This window comes from Lissotriton helveticus, chromosome 7 (assembly GCF_964261635.1).
Source record: "Lissotriton helveticus chromosome 7, aLisHel1.1, whole genome shotgun sequence".
NCBI classification, from domain to species: Eukaryota; Metazoa; Chordata; class Amphibia; order Caudata; family Salamandridae; genus Lissotriton; species Lissotriton helveticus.
In genome coordinates, this window is record NC_136068.1 from 1,713,338,074 (window position 1) to 1,713,351,931 (window position 13,858).

The 13,858-nt window shown below is 49.1% G+C and overlaps 2 protein-coding genes across 8 annotated transcripts in view; one reads left to right on the forward strand and one right to left on the reverse strand.

Moving 5' to 3' along the window:
• The window catches only part of PROSER3 (proline and serine rich 3), a 166,520-nt gene extending 163,076 nt beyond the window's left edge, over window positions 1-3,444 (reverse strand). For 5 of the 7 annotated variants that reach the window (XM_078655404.1, XM_078655407.1, XM_078655405.1 and 2 more), the window contains exon 1: window positions 2,924-3,375. The gene's annotated coding sequence lies outside the window, so the exon portion shown is untranslated. Of the gene's footprint in view, window positions 1-2,923; window positions 3,376-3,402 lie in introns of those variants that run through there. The other 2 variants (XM_078655406.1, XM_078655403.1) reach the window with 2 other exon arrangements.
• A 70-nt stretch (window positions 3,445-3,514) lies between these two features.
• The window catches only part of LIN37 (lin-37 DREAM MuvB core complex component), a 172,540-nt gene continuing 162,196 nt past the window's right edge, over window positions 3,515-13,858 (forward strand). The window contains exon 1 of the mRNA XM_078655408.1: window positions 3,515-3,796. The gene's annotated coding sequence lies outside the window, so the exon portion shown is untranslated. The remainder of the gene's footprint in view (window positions 3,797-13,858) is intronic.

Below are 13,858 nucleotides of genomic sequence, written 5' to 3' on the forward strand. Positions count from 1 at the left end.
ACCTTCTGCCAGTTCTGGCATTTTAGCCAACATCACTTTGTATTCTGATCTTTTCAATCCATAAATAAAGTGTGAAGGAAAACATACAACCCCAGAATGCAACATCATGTTTTCCGAGAAGCCAAGAAAGGCTGATGGTGCACTTGACAGACTAGTGAAAGGCAGAATAAAAATGTTGTTCCGGACTGTCTGCTTTTTTTCTCAAGGGTTATACTTCCCAGCGGGTGAGAGCACACAGGTAGCCTTTTAAACGCAAATAGTAATATATCAATGCTAATGCGCTGACATTAAACACTCCTTGGGGAATGAATAGCAAGCTAAAAAAATTGTTTCCCAGAACAATGGGAGCAGCAGAGACACTAAAAACAATTATCATAATAATTATAATACATGTGTACACCTGTTCTAAGCGGAAAGAAAAACAGAAAACACCCAGGAATGAATAAAACATTATAGAGTCTAAATGAGTTGAAAAGAAGGGAGCGGGTGGAGGGGGCCAGAGGAGGGGGGCGTGGAGGGGGGCAGGGAGGACTGTGAGGGGAGAACAGGAGAGAAAGAAAAGAAGAACGGAGAAAGGCAGGAAAGGAGGCAAAGGACAGTCAGAAACAACATGATGGTAGTCGGAGATAAGAGAAGAATGTTATGTTATGTTAATTTCGATTTATATAGCGCCAAATCACCGACAGGTCTCTTAGCGCTTGCTTTGGGAACCCGTCCTGGCTTTCCCTGCAAGATTACCCCTACTGGGCATCCCCAAGGTGAAGACCAGGCATCCCGCCGCGGGGGGGGCCGTAGTGGAGATTAAGCAAGCTATTGCCCAGAGCTGCAGAGTGTGAACCCATGATTCGAGTAGGCACCGAGGCGAGAATTATCAAGTCCGTGGACATTTGGGCTCAAGACCCTGCCGCGTCAGGAATTGAACCCTGGTCCCCGGTCTGACCTCTGCATCAGGGTCTGCCTCCTCTAACCAGTGAGCCACACTTCTCCACAGAATAAGACAAGAAGAAACAATAAAAGGTGGTGAAGAGACAGAGGAAAGAGACAGACAGCAAGAACAAAGAGACCCGTGGAGAGAGGCAGAGGACAGGAAAGAAACACGGCGGAGAGAAGAAAGCGAAAGAGAGAATGAAGGGGAAGAGAGAATGAAGGAGAGAGAGAATTAGAGAGGGGGAGAGAGAGAGCGAAAGAAAGAGAATGGGGGAGAGAGAGAGGGAAGAAGTTATGCGAAAAAAGTAACAGCCAATGTTGCCTTGTTCTGTGTGAGCTAAAAAAAAGCAAGAGACAGTGCGAGCAAAGTAGAGTTAATAAGGCGTTGAAAAGAAATATAATTTAAAAAAAAGAAAGCCATTTAGAGCACGAGGGAAGAAGTGATGAAAAAAACTGTCACAGTAAAAGCTAAGAATACCTAACAAGAGCGGCCGGGAAACTGAAAGTACGGCCGGCCACATAATTAGGGGAGGAGAAGCCGCACAGCACACGCTGGGAGAAGCCCTTTGATGTGCTGTGCGGCCGCGATGCGCGCTCTGTGCTGGGGGAGGGCCATTAGCCTGTAAGAACTCGCGGCATGATCAAAGGAAGGGTGGGAGGGACATTAGAGAACAGATGGCCATGAAAGTTTATGGGCCAAAAGCGCGTGCCTGTGGCCACGTGAACTCGATAAAAACCGCACGATAAAAGCGGAGGTTTCACGAGGATTTCGAGCACTTGAATTCTCGCCATTTCCCATTCCTTCGGATTGAGAAAGGCGAGACCTAAAAACAATGTACCAGCACCCTTCATCCTGAGCGTCTGCCTGTGATCCTAACTTGAATGGTGCAGCACTTGCTGCAGGTGATGCCCCGCAATGGCCACCAGTGTTAGGCACTTAGACCAAAGACAGAATAAGAGCATCCCTCTGGTCAATCACGTACAACACCGAAATGAGCGGCAAATTGACCACACTTCAAATATAACAAACTAACCACTCTCTCACGGTATAGCGAGCTACCCACCAGACAATGCGCTTGGCACTTCAGAGATAGAGTGCTCTCTTCCCTGTAGTCACCACAGGCTCTGTGCAGCCTCTGGCTGAGGTCCCTTGCCCTGCAACCGGATTACTCTAGGCGCCATGTAGCCTGTGCAAGCTCCCTGCAGTATCATGTAGAGCTCGTATTTAATCCTGCTACCTATTGTTATTGCTAGTTCCTCCCAGAGTATCATGCTACCTGTAGTAACTGCAGCAAGAATGCAGCATCTGAAATTCTGACCCTACAGTGTTTACAGGGTCCTTGTACTCTATTGACAACGCCCTCATCCTGCAAGGTGTACCCAATGCAAGCTCCTTGCAGCCTCCTGCAGAGCTCCTTCATCCTGCAATCTTTAGTACCTGCAGGTTCCCTGAAGAATATGGAAGAGCTCTTTCTTCCTGATACCAGTAGTCGTTGCTAAGTCCCATTAACGCTCTGACAGAGCTCTCTCACCATGCTACCGGTGGTAACTGTAGTATCCATGCAGCCTCTGACATTATGCCCCTTGTAGTTTTTACAGGCTCCCTGTAGTCTATGGACAACGCCCTCACTCTGCAAGGTGTACCCAATGCAAGCTCCTTGCACCCTCCTGCAGAGCTCCTTCTTCCTGCAATCTTCAGTCACTGTAGGCTCCCTGCAGCCCGTGGAAGAGCTCGTTCATCCTGGCATCTTTAATAGCTGCAAGCGCCCTGCATCCTCTATTAGAGCTCCCCATCATCAGGATAGGCTCCCTGACCAGCTCACTCATCCTGCAACCTGGAGCCTCTGAAGGGTCACTGCCCTGTCCAGCGTTTTCTCCTTTCACACTCTGCATGGTATTATATAAGACCCTCGTGGCACTGGCCCTCCAACATACACGGGCAATCTCAGTTCTCTCCATTAACCTATTGACACGGGGACCAGTGCATCCTCCTTACCTCCTAGCACTGCTGCTTCCTGTCTCTTTCCAAGTCTGAACATCCCGCGCTTCCGCCCGCTGTTGGTTCCCATGGCAACAGCCGGAAACCGAGGCGCGGCTTCGAGACTACAAGCCCTCTCTCTCCGTGTTTGACTGGTGAAGAATACGTCACGAGCGTCGCCTAAACGCGGACACTACGTCTCCCAGCATACACATGTAGAGAGTAGGACTCCCAGCTTTCCAAACTTGAAAACAATACTGTAGCTGTCACTTATCTAAGGGAAGATCTCAAACCTCCGCAGAACAAGACACGTTTTCAGTCACGTCCACCGTCTGCTAAGATATAACATTTGTTTTCATTGTGACTGTTTTGTGGTCTCTCGTCTCCACCTCACTGGTTGGTTTGATCTTAAATCCGTTTTTTGTGTGACAAGATTACATGTCTCTTATCTGAAGGAAACGGCTGTTTTCATTTTCCTGTTGAATGTAATACATTACCTGATTGGATCACTTGTAGAACGTGACGTCTCTAGTCTGTCAGGATTGGTTAAAATCTCTAGCCTTTTAGGATTGGTAAACTGGCGTGACTGGCATTTTAGCGAGCCAATCTGAACCAGGCTAAAAGCGGCTTTGACAGAGCGGACGGAACGCGGCGGGATTTGTTTGTCAGATCGGTACAACTGTTCGACGCTGGGAGGTGGGCGAACGGCTGCAAAAGGCTCTCTAGCAGACTTCCTCCGCGGTCAAAGGCATGCTGGTAGATGTAGTTCCGCAATTGATCGTCCTGCATCGTTTCCAAACGGCGTGTGATTTTTTTTTCTGAGGGCCATCAGACAGAGGTAACCGGCGAACAGAATTCTGGGAGCTGTGGTGCCGTCGACGGCTTCCGGAGGTATGTCAACAGAGAGACACAATTCAGGTTTCAAAGGTATTTGTTGGAAATACAACCTTACTGGTAGCAGCCAGTGCATTTATTTATTTATTTATGCGTTTTTATATAGCCGGTCTTTACCCGGAGGCGTCAGAGTGCTTCACAATAGGAACAGAACTCATACATGAGGAGAAACATTACATGTGAACAGATTACAAAAGCAGACGTTAAGTTACATGAGGTAAAAGTGACAATTGTGAGCAAACAAAATACATGAGGTAGCAAAAAGTGCACAGGAGGAAAAAGTGACAAGTGTGCAGGTTACAAGAGAAAACAAAGTACAATTAGAGGTATAATACTGCAATATATGCTAGACACTCCGGCACAAAACAAAAGTTACGTAGGCAATGGCGGCACTTGTGCAAGTATCAAAGGCAAACAAAAAGTGAGAGGTAGCAAACCGTGTGTTACAAGGGAAAAGTGGTGTGTGCATGTTACAAAAGAGTACCAAACACTAGTACAAGGATAATACTGTAATACATGGCAAACACTCCAACCACAAGAACACACTGGGAAGGCACTTCCATAGTCATGGAGAAAATAATTTTCAGTAATGGGAGGTCTTCCTTCAGATAATAGAGAAGACGTGAATTACTTTTGGAGGTGTCTTTGGAGGAGGAGAACTTTGAGGTCCGTTTTGAAGGCCTGGGAGGAGGCGGTGGTCCGGACCTGAGGCGGAAGGGAGTTCCAGATTCTCACTTCGCTGCCTGAAAAGGATTGGGCCATCGTTCTTTCCTTCTTGAAAGTGGGAGGTTCAAGCAGAAGATTTTCCGCATTACGTGATGGTCTAGAGCCTCCAGAGAGTTTCAGTTTATTCGCCAGGTAGCGAGGAGAGGAGGAGTGCAAGGCTTTGTGGGTGATACAAGCAGTCTTGTAGATAGCTCTAGCCTCGATGGGAAGCCAGCGGGGGGTGGATAACATCGGTGTGATGTGGTCGCTTCTTTTGGCCCCATAAATGAAACAAGCAGCTGAATGGAAAACAGATTTAAGGGGGGACAAGTGGGATTTGGGGAGACCAGTAAGAAGAGAATTGCAGAACATAGTTATATGAGCTGATGCACCTCTTCTACTTGGTACAAACCCGTTAATGAAATTTCGTGCTTTAATATTCATCACCTTCATCTCACTTTAATCTCCACCTGTTATCCCATGACTTCCATAGGTGACAAGGTTTGAGATTGCGTGTGTCTGTGACATTTTCATTATTACAGTACTTATGTGTGACGTTCAACGACCAAATGTGTGTCCCATAGAGTGACACTATTCTCGTGAGCAAAAACTAAGCATTGAAAACCATTGCACATTCTCCTCACATCATCGCATAACTTGACACCTACTTTGACCAATTAGAGCCGAGCTGCTTGCTGTACCATGAACATTTTATAACGTTCATTACATTATAAAATTGCCAGGCCATTGTAATTTGGCTACATAAACACATTTTATCACAACGTAGAAGTTATAAATCCAACTCCTGTCCTCTATCTTTACAATACTACCACATTAGTATGCTATCAATCTCAAACAGCGCAGTAACCGACATCACTGACTCACTCTCTGAGCTGGCATTAGCGCTGGTGGCACCCAGGATGCCTTGTCACTCAGCCAGGCCTGCCGAGTATCACGCATCAGGCGTGACTCTTAACGCATTTCAGTGTGGTGTTCCGCATCACCGCACTGAAAAGCATTGTCACGCATATGAAATGAATACCACTGTTTCACACTTCTTTACCAGCGCTGAAACTGGCTAAGCCAGGCTCCTAGCGCCCGCTGGTGCCTGTCACACCTGTGCGCCGGCTCTGCTGCTCCCGCCGCTACCAGACAGGCCCAGTAACAGTGGTGGGGTGAGTCACGTCTTGGTCCTGAAAGGAAGTGTCAGCGTGCGATGCGCCAGTTCCCGGCAGGCAGGTGGTTCATGTGCGCGCCAGTACCACCCGAATAACGCAGCCGGGATAACTTTGACGTCACTTTCAGTGACCAATGGCAAGACACTTTTATAATAAGGAGATGCCGCGAGCGGGCAGCATTTAAAGTTTAGCTGCAGTGTGCACGCTGCTTGCACTACCGCAGGGGTGGTACCATGGATCCCATAGGCGGGCCGGGCCCACTCAGGCTCAGCCGACCCCCCCATCATCGCCGGCTAACTCATATTCGCCGTTGAGACTCTGCTGCCTGGCAGCTTGTGGTACAAAAGGGGGTGGTGATGGACGGAGCATCTGAACCAATCAAACACCCCCACCCAGTCAACAAATCTGGGTTTAATCCATCACCGTTCTTTAGCCCACTCTGCCACCCCAGTTCAGACATGGCCATATGCAAATCAGTCTGACCCTGTGCCTCATGGGAACAGTCCAGCCCGAACTGCCAAGCCATGCCTTACCTGGACCGGATTCAAGCTTCCTAGGACCGGTTTCTGGCTTGTAGCAGAGCGAGCTGCTGACTTGTAACTTATAATCGTCCCGTGCGCGGATCTTCTCTGACTGAATCAATGCTGTGTAAAATAGATTTGAGCCGGCCCGGCTCCGAGAAGTGAGCTTTGTCATTCATGTTCATGACCCCTTTTATTTTAGCATGCAAGCCCTGCCCGGATCAAAATTTGTGATCTATCAAGCCTCATGTCGCCGCCGCCTCACAAGCTTTCTTCATGTGCTGCTCAACACATGGAAGAAAACAATTTTAACTTGTTTCATTATCCGAACGGGACACTGGCTGCAGCCCCCACGCTGATCTGGTGGTGTCTAGCCTTCCGTTGTAAAAGCTGGCAAGGCACCCCAGACAGTCACTACTGTGCACTAGTAGTGCAGACATTCCAGGCGAAAAAGGGCCGTTTGTTGTTTATTGGGCTGCCTTAAGGCTATCCCTGCTTCTAAACTTGAGTGGTGTAGGCAGGATGTTTTTTCCACTTACGTTGCAATTACCAAAGGGCCTCCTGGTAGTCGGTGTAGCAATCCCTCCAGCCCTCAAACACAATTTCAGTCCCAGGCAGCCGGTGTGACTCAGAGAGCAGATCATTGTCCAGTGTCCATGGAGGTCAGTCCACTCTGCAGCAAAACCAGCAGAGCGGCTACTGTGACTGGCAGTGGAAGTTCTCTAAGAGTGCTAAACGATTGCTTAAGAAAACCTAGTACCCTAAATGAAGGCAATCCATGACACGCACGCAGTGCCAGCTTACATTTCAGATGGTTTACTCTATATTGCATTCCTGAAGACTATTTCCTTTCACCAACTGTTATGTTTCTGTAGATTTTAACAGCAGTTAGACATGATGTGCTTATGGACAAATTCAGAGACATGTTGGGAGAGAAAGAATGAAAGTGTACAAAGTGAGAAAATGCAGAAGACAGTATGACAGAAAAACGTGATAGATTGAAGCACTCCGAAGACTGCTTCCCTTCCACACACCTGAGTAATGTTTAAATCATAGGCTAACATTTTTAGAATTCTAACATTTTAAACTCAGATTAGCGTTTTTCCATTTCTGGTGCTTTCCAGCAGTTGTAAGATCTTCTTGGAGTTTCTTGTTGCTCAAATGGGTGTAATTTCTGATATTTATATGTTTCTCTCATCTTCATTGCTTGATTTTTTTGCTCCCAAGAAAGTGTCTCTCTTAGTCGTTGACATGCCACTCATAAGTAAACTCAAATTATGAAAATGTCACACATAGCAATCTGAAACCTTGGCAGCTATGCTCAGCACTAGTGCGATTCAAGTGCTTTACAATACAACCCTTTGGGTTACAAATAATAACAAAGATGACCCCTCCAGAAATAATGGGATCCGAAAGAACAGTATCTAAAACACATACAATTTAACAAAGAACTCCCTCCTTCCCCTCCCCACAGGGTCGACCAGATACACCCCTCCCGTTTTCCATGTAGAATAAAAAATAGTGCAATATCTCAGTCCCACTATGTCCCCCCCCCCCCCAAGCCACCACGATCTATGTGCATACCCTGTCGTCTAAATCGGGTTGAGCCACCTGCGTTCTCTCAGTATTCCGTGAAGAGGAGTCCTCTGCCTCCTCCCGAAGGGGAGCCTCTAGAGCACGGGTACTCATAGTACGGCCCACGGGCCGCTAGCGGCCCGGCAAGCCTTCCTTGTCTTCAGTGAATCATTAATTGTTCCAATGTTTGTATTGTAATCAGCACAGAGAATATATTTCCGATATTGATTCAGCCAATCAAAGCTTTGAAATCTTCTATTGACTACTTTGGCATATTTTCCATGTGTAGTGTGAAGCTGAGGCATGATGCACAAAATAGGGTCAGTGGACAAGATTGTTCTCTGATGAGGGTGAGGTCAAAATAACAGGTGCGAATAGCTTAACTGAGCACAGCTTGGCTGGTGCTATGTGGCGCGAATTGCCCTTCCCCTCGTTAGGGGCCTTCAGTTCAGGGTAACTTCAGGCAGGCAATTAACAGTAGTTCATGCCCTCACCAGTATGCAATAATGCGACAATGGGTAAAAGATTTAATTGTCGGTGCCAGGGTGAGCAGACTTGATATAACCTCATCCAAGGAGGGAGGGTGACAGAGGAAGAGGGAGGAAAAGGGAGGGAGAGTGCGACCAAGAAATGGAGACCGAGAAAGGGAGACAGACAGAAGGAGGGAGACAGACAGAGGGAGGGAGGGCTACAGAGGGAGGAGGGCGACAGAGGGAGGGAGACAAAGGGAGGGTGACGGAGTGAGGGAGGCGGGGGAGGGAAGCAGAAGTGAGGGAAGGGGAGTGAGGGAGGGAGGGAGGCCGAAGTGAGGGAGTGAAGGAAGGGGAGTGAGGGATGGCGAGTGTGAACGTGGGGGTAAGGCGGGCCGGAAAAACAAGAGTGGAGGCTGTATAAGGTGCGCAATGTCTGTGGCTTTTTATTTCAGTTAGCACAGTCAACAGATCAGGGTACAATGTCGTAAACACAAAATGTGGCTCCAACGGATAGGCGTCTGGGTCTTCGTCCTGTGAAGGGCCTGGGGTCTCCTCGTCTCCGTGGCGTTGTCCCGGGGTGGTCCTCGGAGGTCGTAGGGGAATCAGAAAACAAAAAGGAGCCGTTAGTCCTGCTGGACTATGAACGGAGTACTGTCACCGAAACCCGGGAGGTGAGGAAACACGAAAACGATTGTGAGGAGGGAAGGGTATTGGACAGAAGTATGGGGCGGAAGAAAGAGAGAGAAGTATCAACGCCAGGAGGGCAGCTGTGAGGGTTTGTGATAGGAGAGGAGGGGGTGGGTGACCAACAGTGGAGGATACAGGAAGTGAAAATCCAAGGAGTGCTATACAGTATTTTATAATGCACAAAAACGTGAATCGTCAGTGTCAAGATATATTTACAATGCACCTAGTGTGCTTCAGTGGCTACTCTCAGGGGTTGGGTACTCACCGGCTCCGCCGCAACTCTCCAGTGAGTTGCGGCCGCTCCCCAGCCACCTCCTGTGGACTCCACCAGTCCTCGCTCCACACGTCTTCTTCTTCTCCGGCCTCCGCCTCTGGTTCCGCTTCGGTCCGATTCTCTTGCCACGAGTTCTCTTCTCCGACTCCGCTTTTCTCTCCGCGTTCGGCTTTTCCAGCTTCTGGGTCTTGGTGTAGGGAGGGACTTCCGGGGTCACCCAGGTGTCCTTCCGGTGTGTTTTCGGCGGGGATTGGTTCCTGGAAAAGAGGACAGAGGGGTGGAGTTCTGGTCGCTAGGGACGCTTCCGGGTCCGCGTTTGAGGGGCGGAAACCCTCTGTAGGGCGCCGATACCTGGAGGCAGGGGAGGACACCGGGTTACCTACCCTTCCCCTAGCTGTCCTTCTTGTACGGGTTGGGGCGGAGGGGTGTCGGGAGAGGTAATCCGCATTCCCTTGTTCTGTCCCCTTCCTGTGTAAGGTCTTGAACCTAAAGGGTTGTAGGGCTAAAAACCATCGGAGGACCCTGTCATTGTGTCCTTTATTGCGGGCCATCCATTCCAGAGGTGCATGGTCAGTATACAGTGTAAAGTCTCGACCTTCTAGATAATACCGCAGGCTTTCGATAGCCCACTTGATGGCGAGAGCATCCTTTTCCACGACTGAGTAGTTTATTTCTCTGGGAAACAATTTCCTACTTAAATATAGTATGGGTTTTTCGTCCCTCTTTCTACCTAGTTGAGAAAGAACCGCCCCTAAGCCCTGGTCTGAGGCGTCTGTCTGGAGTACCAAGGGTTGGGAATAGTCGGGGCTAGCTAGCACTGGTTTGGACATTAGAGACAGCTTGAGCCCATTGAAAGCCTGCCAGAGTTGGGGTGTCGGGTCTTTCAGATATTCGTCTGTTTTTACTGCCTTCCTTAGGAGATCCGTGAGAGGGGCAGCCCTTTGGGAGAAGTTGGGGATAAATCTGCGATAGTACCCTAGAAGGCCCAAAAACGCGCGGAGGTCTTTTCGGGATTGGGGAAAAGGAATGGATTGAATAGCTGTGATCTTATTATCTTGAGGGCGAATGACGCCCTCGCCTAGAAGAAAACCAAGGTATTTGATGGTTTGGGCGGCTAGGGTACTCTTGGAGGGGTTAATAGTGAAGCTGTAGGAATCTAAGGAATAGACAACCTGCTGTAAGTGTTTCAAGTTTTGTTCCCAGGTGTCACTGTAGATAATGATGTCATCAAGATAGGCCCCAGTGTCTTGGGCAGGAGGTCGCAGGATGAGGTTCATAGCCCTTTGAAAGGTCGCTGGGGCACCATGGAGCCCAAAGGGTAGAACCGTGAACTGGAACAATCCCTCGGGGGTGGAAAAAGCGGTTTTCTTTTTATCCTGATCTTTTAAGGGGATTTGCCAGGAGCCTTTACACAGGTCGAGCTTGGTGATATATTTGGCTTTCCCTATTCTTTCGATCATCTCATCCACGCGAGGTAGGGGGTAGGTGTCAAAGTTCGAGATCTTATTCACTTCGCGGAAGTCAATACACAAACGTATTGATCCGTCGGGCTTTGGGACTAACACAATGGGGGAGTTCCAATCGCTTATGGATGGCTCAATAATTCCCATGTGTAACATCTGTTCTATTTCCTGTTTGATGACAGACCTACAGGCTTCCGGTACCTGGTAGGGTCGGAGGCGTACAGTCTTCCCCGGATCGGTTTGTATAGCATGCTCGATTATATTGGTACGTCCGGGTGTTGTGGAAAAGACATGTTGAAGTGGCTGGAGGACGTCCCGGAGGTCTTGTTTCTGCCGTTCTGTCAATTCTGTATCTAGGCAAAGATCAAAAGGGAAAGACGGTTTGGGGAGTGTCCCGGCCAAGACCGGTCGAGGTCCTTCCCATTTTTTAAGGTGATTTATATGATAGATCTGGGTGGTCCCACGAGCAGGGTCTAACTCTAATTCATAAGTAATAGGAGTTACCTGTTGGAGAATGGGGTAGGGACCCTGCCACTGTCCCAACAGTTTCTGATCGGAGGAAGGCATCATTAAGAGTACTAGGTCTCCCACCGAAAAGCTTCTGGCTTTGGTGCCTTTATCATATTGGCGTTTTTGGGACACTTGTGTGTTTTCCAAATTTTGTCGAACTATATCCCGTATTTGCCCTAAATGGGTCTTGAGGTTCGGTTCTCAACGTACTCTGGGAGGGGTCGAGTCCGGTCGGGTTCTGCTTCCCAGGCCTCTTGGGCCATGTCTAGAAGGGTCCGGGGAGGGTGTCCATAAAGGAGTTCATAGGGGGAGTACCCTGTGCTACTCTGTACCTTACACCGTATAGCAAACAGTGCTAACGGTAGCATCTCCTCCCACCTCTTGGATTCCAGGGCCAGGAGCTTCTTCAGGGTTGTTTTGAGGGTAGCGTTCTGACGCTCTACCAACCCATCGGTCTGAGGGTGGTGAGCGGATGTACAAATCTGCTTAATCCTTAGCTGTGAACAAACTTGTCTCATGAGGGCGGAAACAAAGGGGGTGCCCTGATCTGTTAAGATCTCCTTTGGGAACCCTACTCTTGTAAAAATCACGATCATGGCTTTGGCTATGTTTTGGGAGGTAGGTTGTAGCATGGGTACGGCCTCTGGGAAGCGGGTGGCATAGTCAACAAGGACTAAAGCGTACCGACACCCGCTTCGGGAGGGCAGTAGGGGTCCTATGATGTCCATTCCGACTCTGCTAAAAGGTATGTCGATGATTGGCCGGGGTTGAAGGGGTACTTTTAGGGGACAATACCTGCTATTTCTTGGCAGACCAGGCACTCCCGGCAATACGCCTTTACTTGTTGATAAACTCCCGGCCAATAAAAAAATTCCAAAATTGCCTGTCCGGTTTTCTCATCACTAAAATGACCCCCTAACCAGTGGCTGTGAGTAAGAAACAGGATTTTCTCACGAAAGGGACCTGGAACTAATAACTGGGGAGACAGGTGGGACTGCCTTTTCGATATAGTAAACTGTTCTTCTTGAAAAAGTAGGGACCTACTTGCAAGGGATCTTCATTTTCCAAGGCTTTTCCCCCATGCTTCATGCAGGACGGGGTCTTCTCTCTGGGAAGCTCGGAATTCCCAGTCTGTCTCCCATGGGTGTTCTTCAGTTCTGACCGGGCATACAGTGACATACTGTTGGTTCTCCTTTTTTTTCTGATTTCGGGTTTTTCGTTGTTTGGACGTTGAACCCGGTGGAGGATGATCTCGTGAAAACGGTGCTTCAGCCCACCACTGGGATAGAGAGTCAGATGTGCCGTTGAGGAGATTTGGGAGGCCAGCGTAATCGCTCCCCAAGATTACTTGCTCCGGTAGCCTGGGAATAAGTCCTACCGTTAAGTCAGTTCCGGGGTCGGTGGGATGCTGAATGCGTACCTGTGCGGTTGGATATCTTTTGGTGTCCCCATGAACGCACTGAATAGCAACAGTGCCAGTGAGGGGGCCAACTGGCGTCTGTATGTCTTGGGGTCGGAGGACACTCTGTCTACACCCTGTGTCAGCCAAAGCTAAAACGGACTGCCCGTCAATCGCCACAGAGCAGCGATAAGGTGGGGGTGGCACATACATAGTTTCGGGCTACCCCCACCTCCATAGGTTATTCCCTCTGTGGACACATTCTGGCTATGTGACCATAAGTCCCGCAATTGTAACACTGTGGCCCAGGATTGGGAGGTCTGAACACGACAGGGGTTGGTAAGAGAGGGAGGGGATCTGGTTTTTGGGGTATGGGCGCGCGATGGGGTCGGTTACTGATCGGGTTGCTGGGCCGGGTTGTATGTTCGTCTCTTCCTCTCTGGAGTTCTTGGGCTCGGCTGTAGGCGCTAGCGATGTCCACCTCACTGTCCACTTCACTGTCAAATGTGAGGTGAGCATGTTGTCGCACCCATCTCTGGGTGGATGGATGCAAGAGGGCCAAAAATTGCTCCAGATATATTTTGGCTAGTATCTCTTCCTTTGAGGACGTGGCGGGTCTGAGCCATCGGTTGGTTAAATCTTTGATACGGAAGGTTAGGGCTCTGGGGGTCTCTTGTGGTCCTTCTTTTGCTTGTCTTAGCTTGACCCTATATGTTTCGTCATCGATGCCCAGACGTACCAGGATGCATCTTTTGATGTCTTCATTGGGGTTATTACCTTGAATATTGGCTTGCTGGTAGGCGGCCTGTAGATCCCCCGTCAATAGGGGTCCCAGGTATTGGCCCCAACGGTCAGCAAGCCAGGAAGCGGCCTGGGCCATCCATTCGAAGTTCGTAAAGAAATCCCCCGGTACATATTTCTGTAATACGACTGATGGAAGGGAAGTGACTGGTCTTTGATGTCCCATGGCGTCAGTGAGTTTCCCTAATGCCAAGTCATGTGCCTCTCCTTGACCTTTGATAACGTCGTGTAGCTGTCCCCTATCGTCTTCGGCTACTTTAAGGAATCTCTCCATCATTCTTCCCAATTGCTCTTGGGTTTCCGCCATCTGTTTGACTGCAGCCTCCATGCTTCCGGGAGATCCCACTTCTGACACCACCTCTGAACGTGGGGGTAAGGCGGGCCGGAAAAACAAGCGTGGAGGCTGTATAAGGTGCGCAATGTCTGTGGCTTTTCATTTCAGTTAGCACAGTCAACAGATCAGGGTACAATGC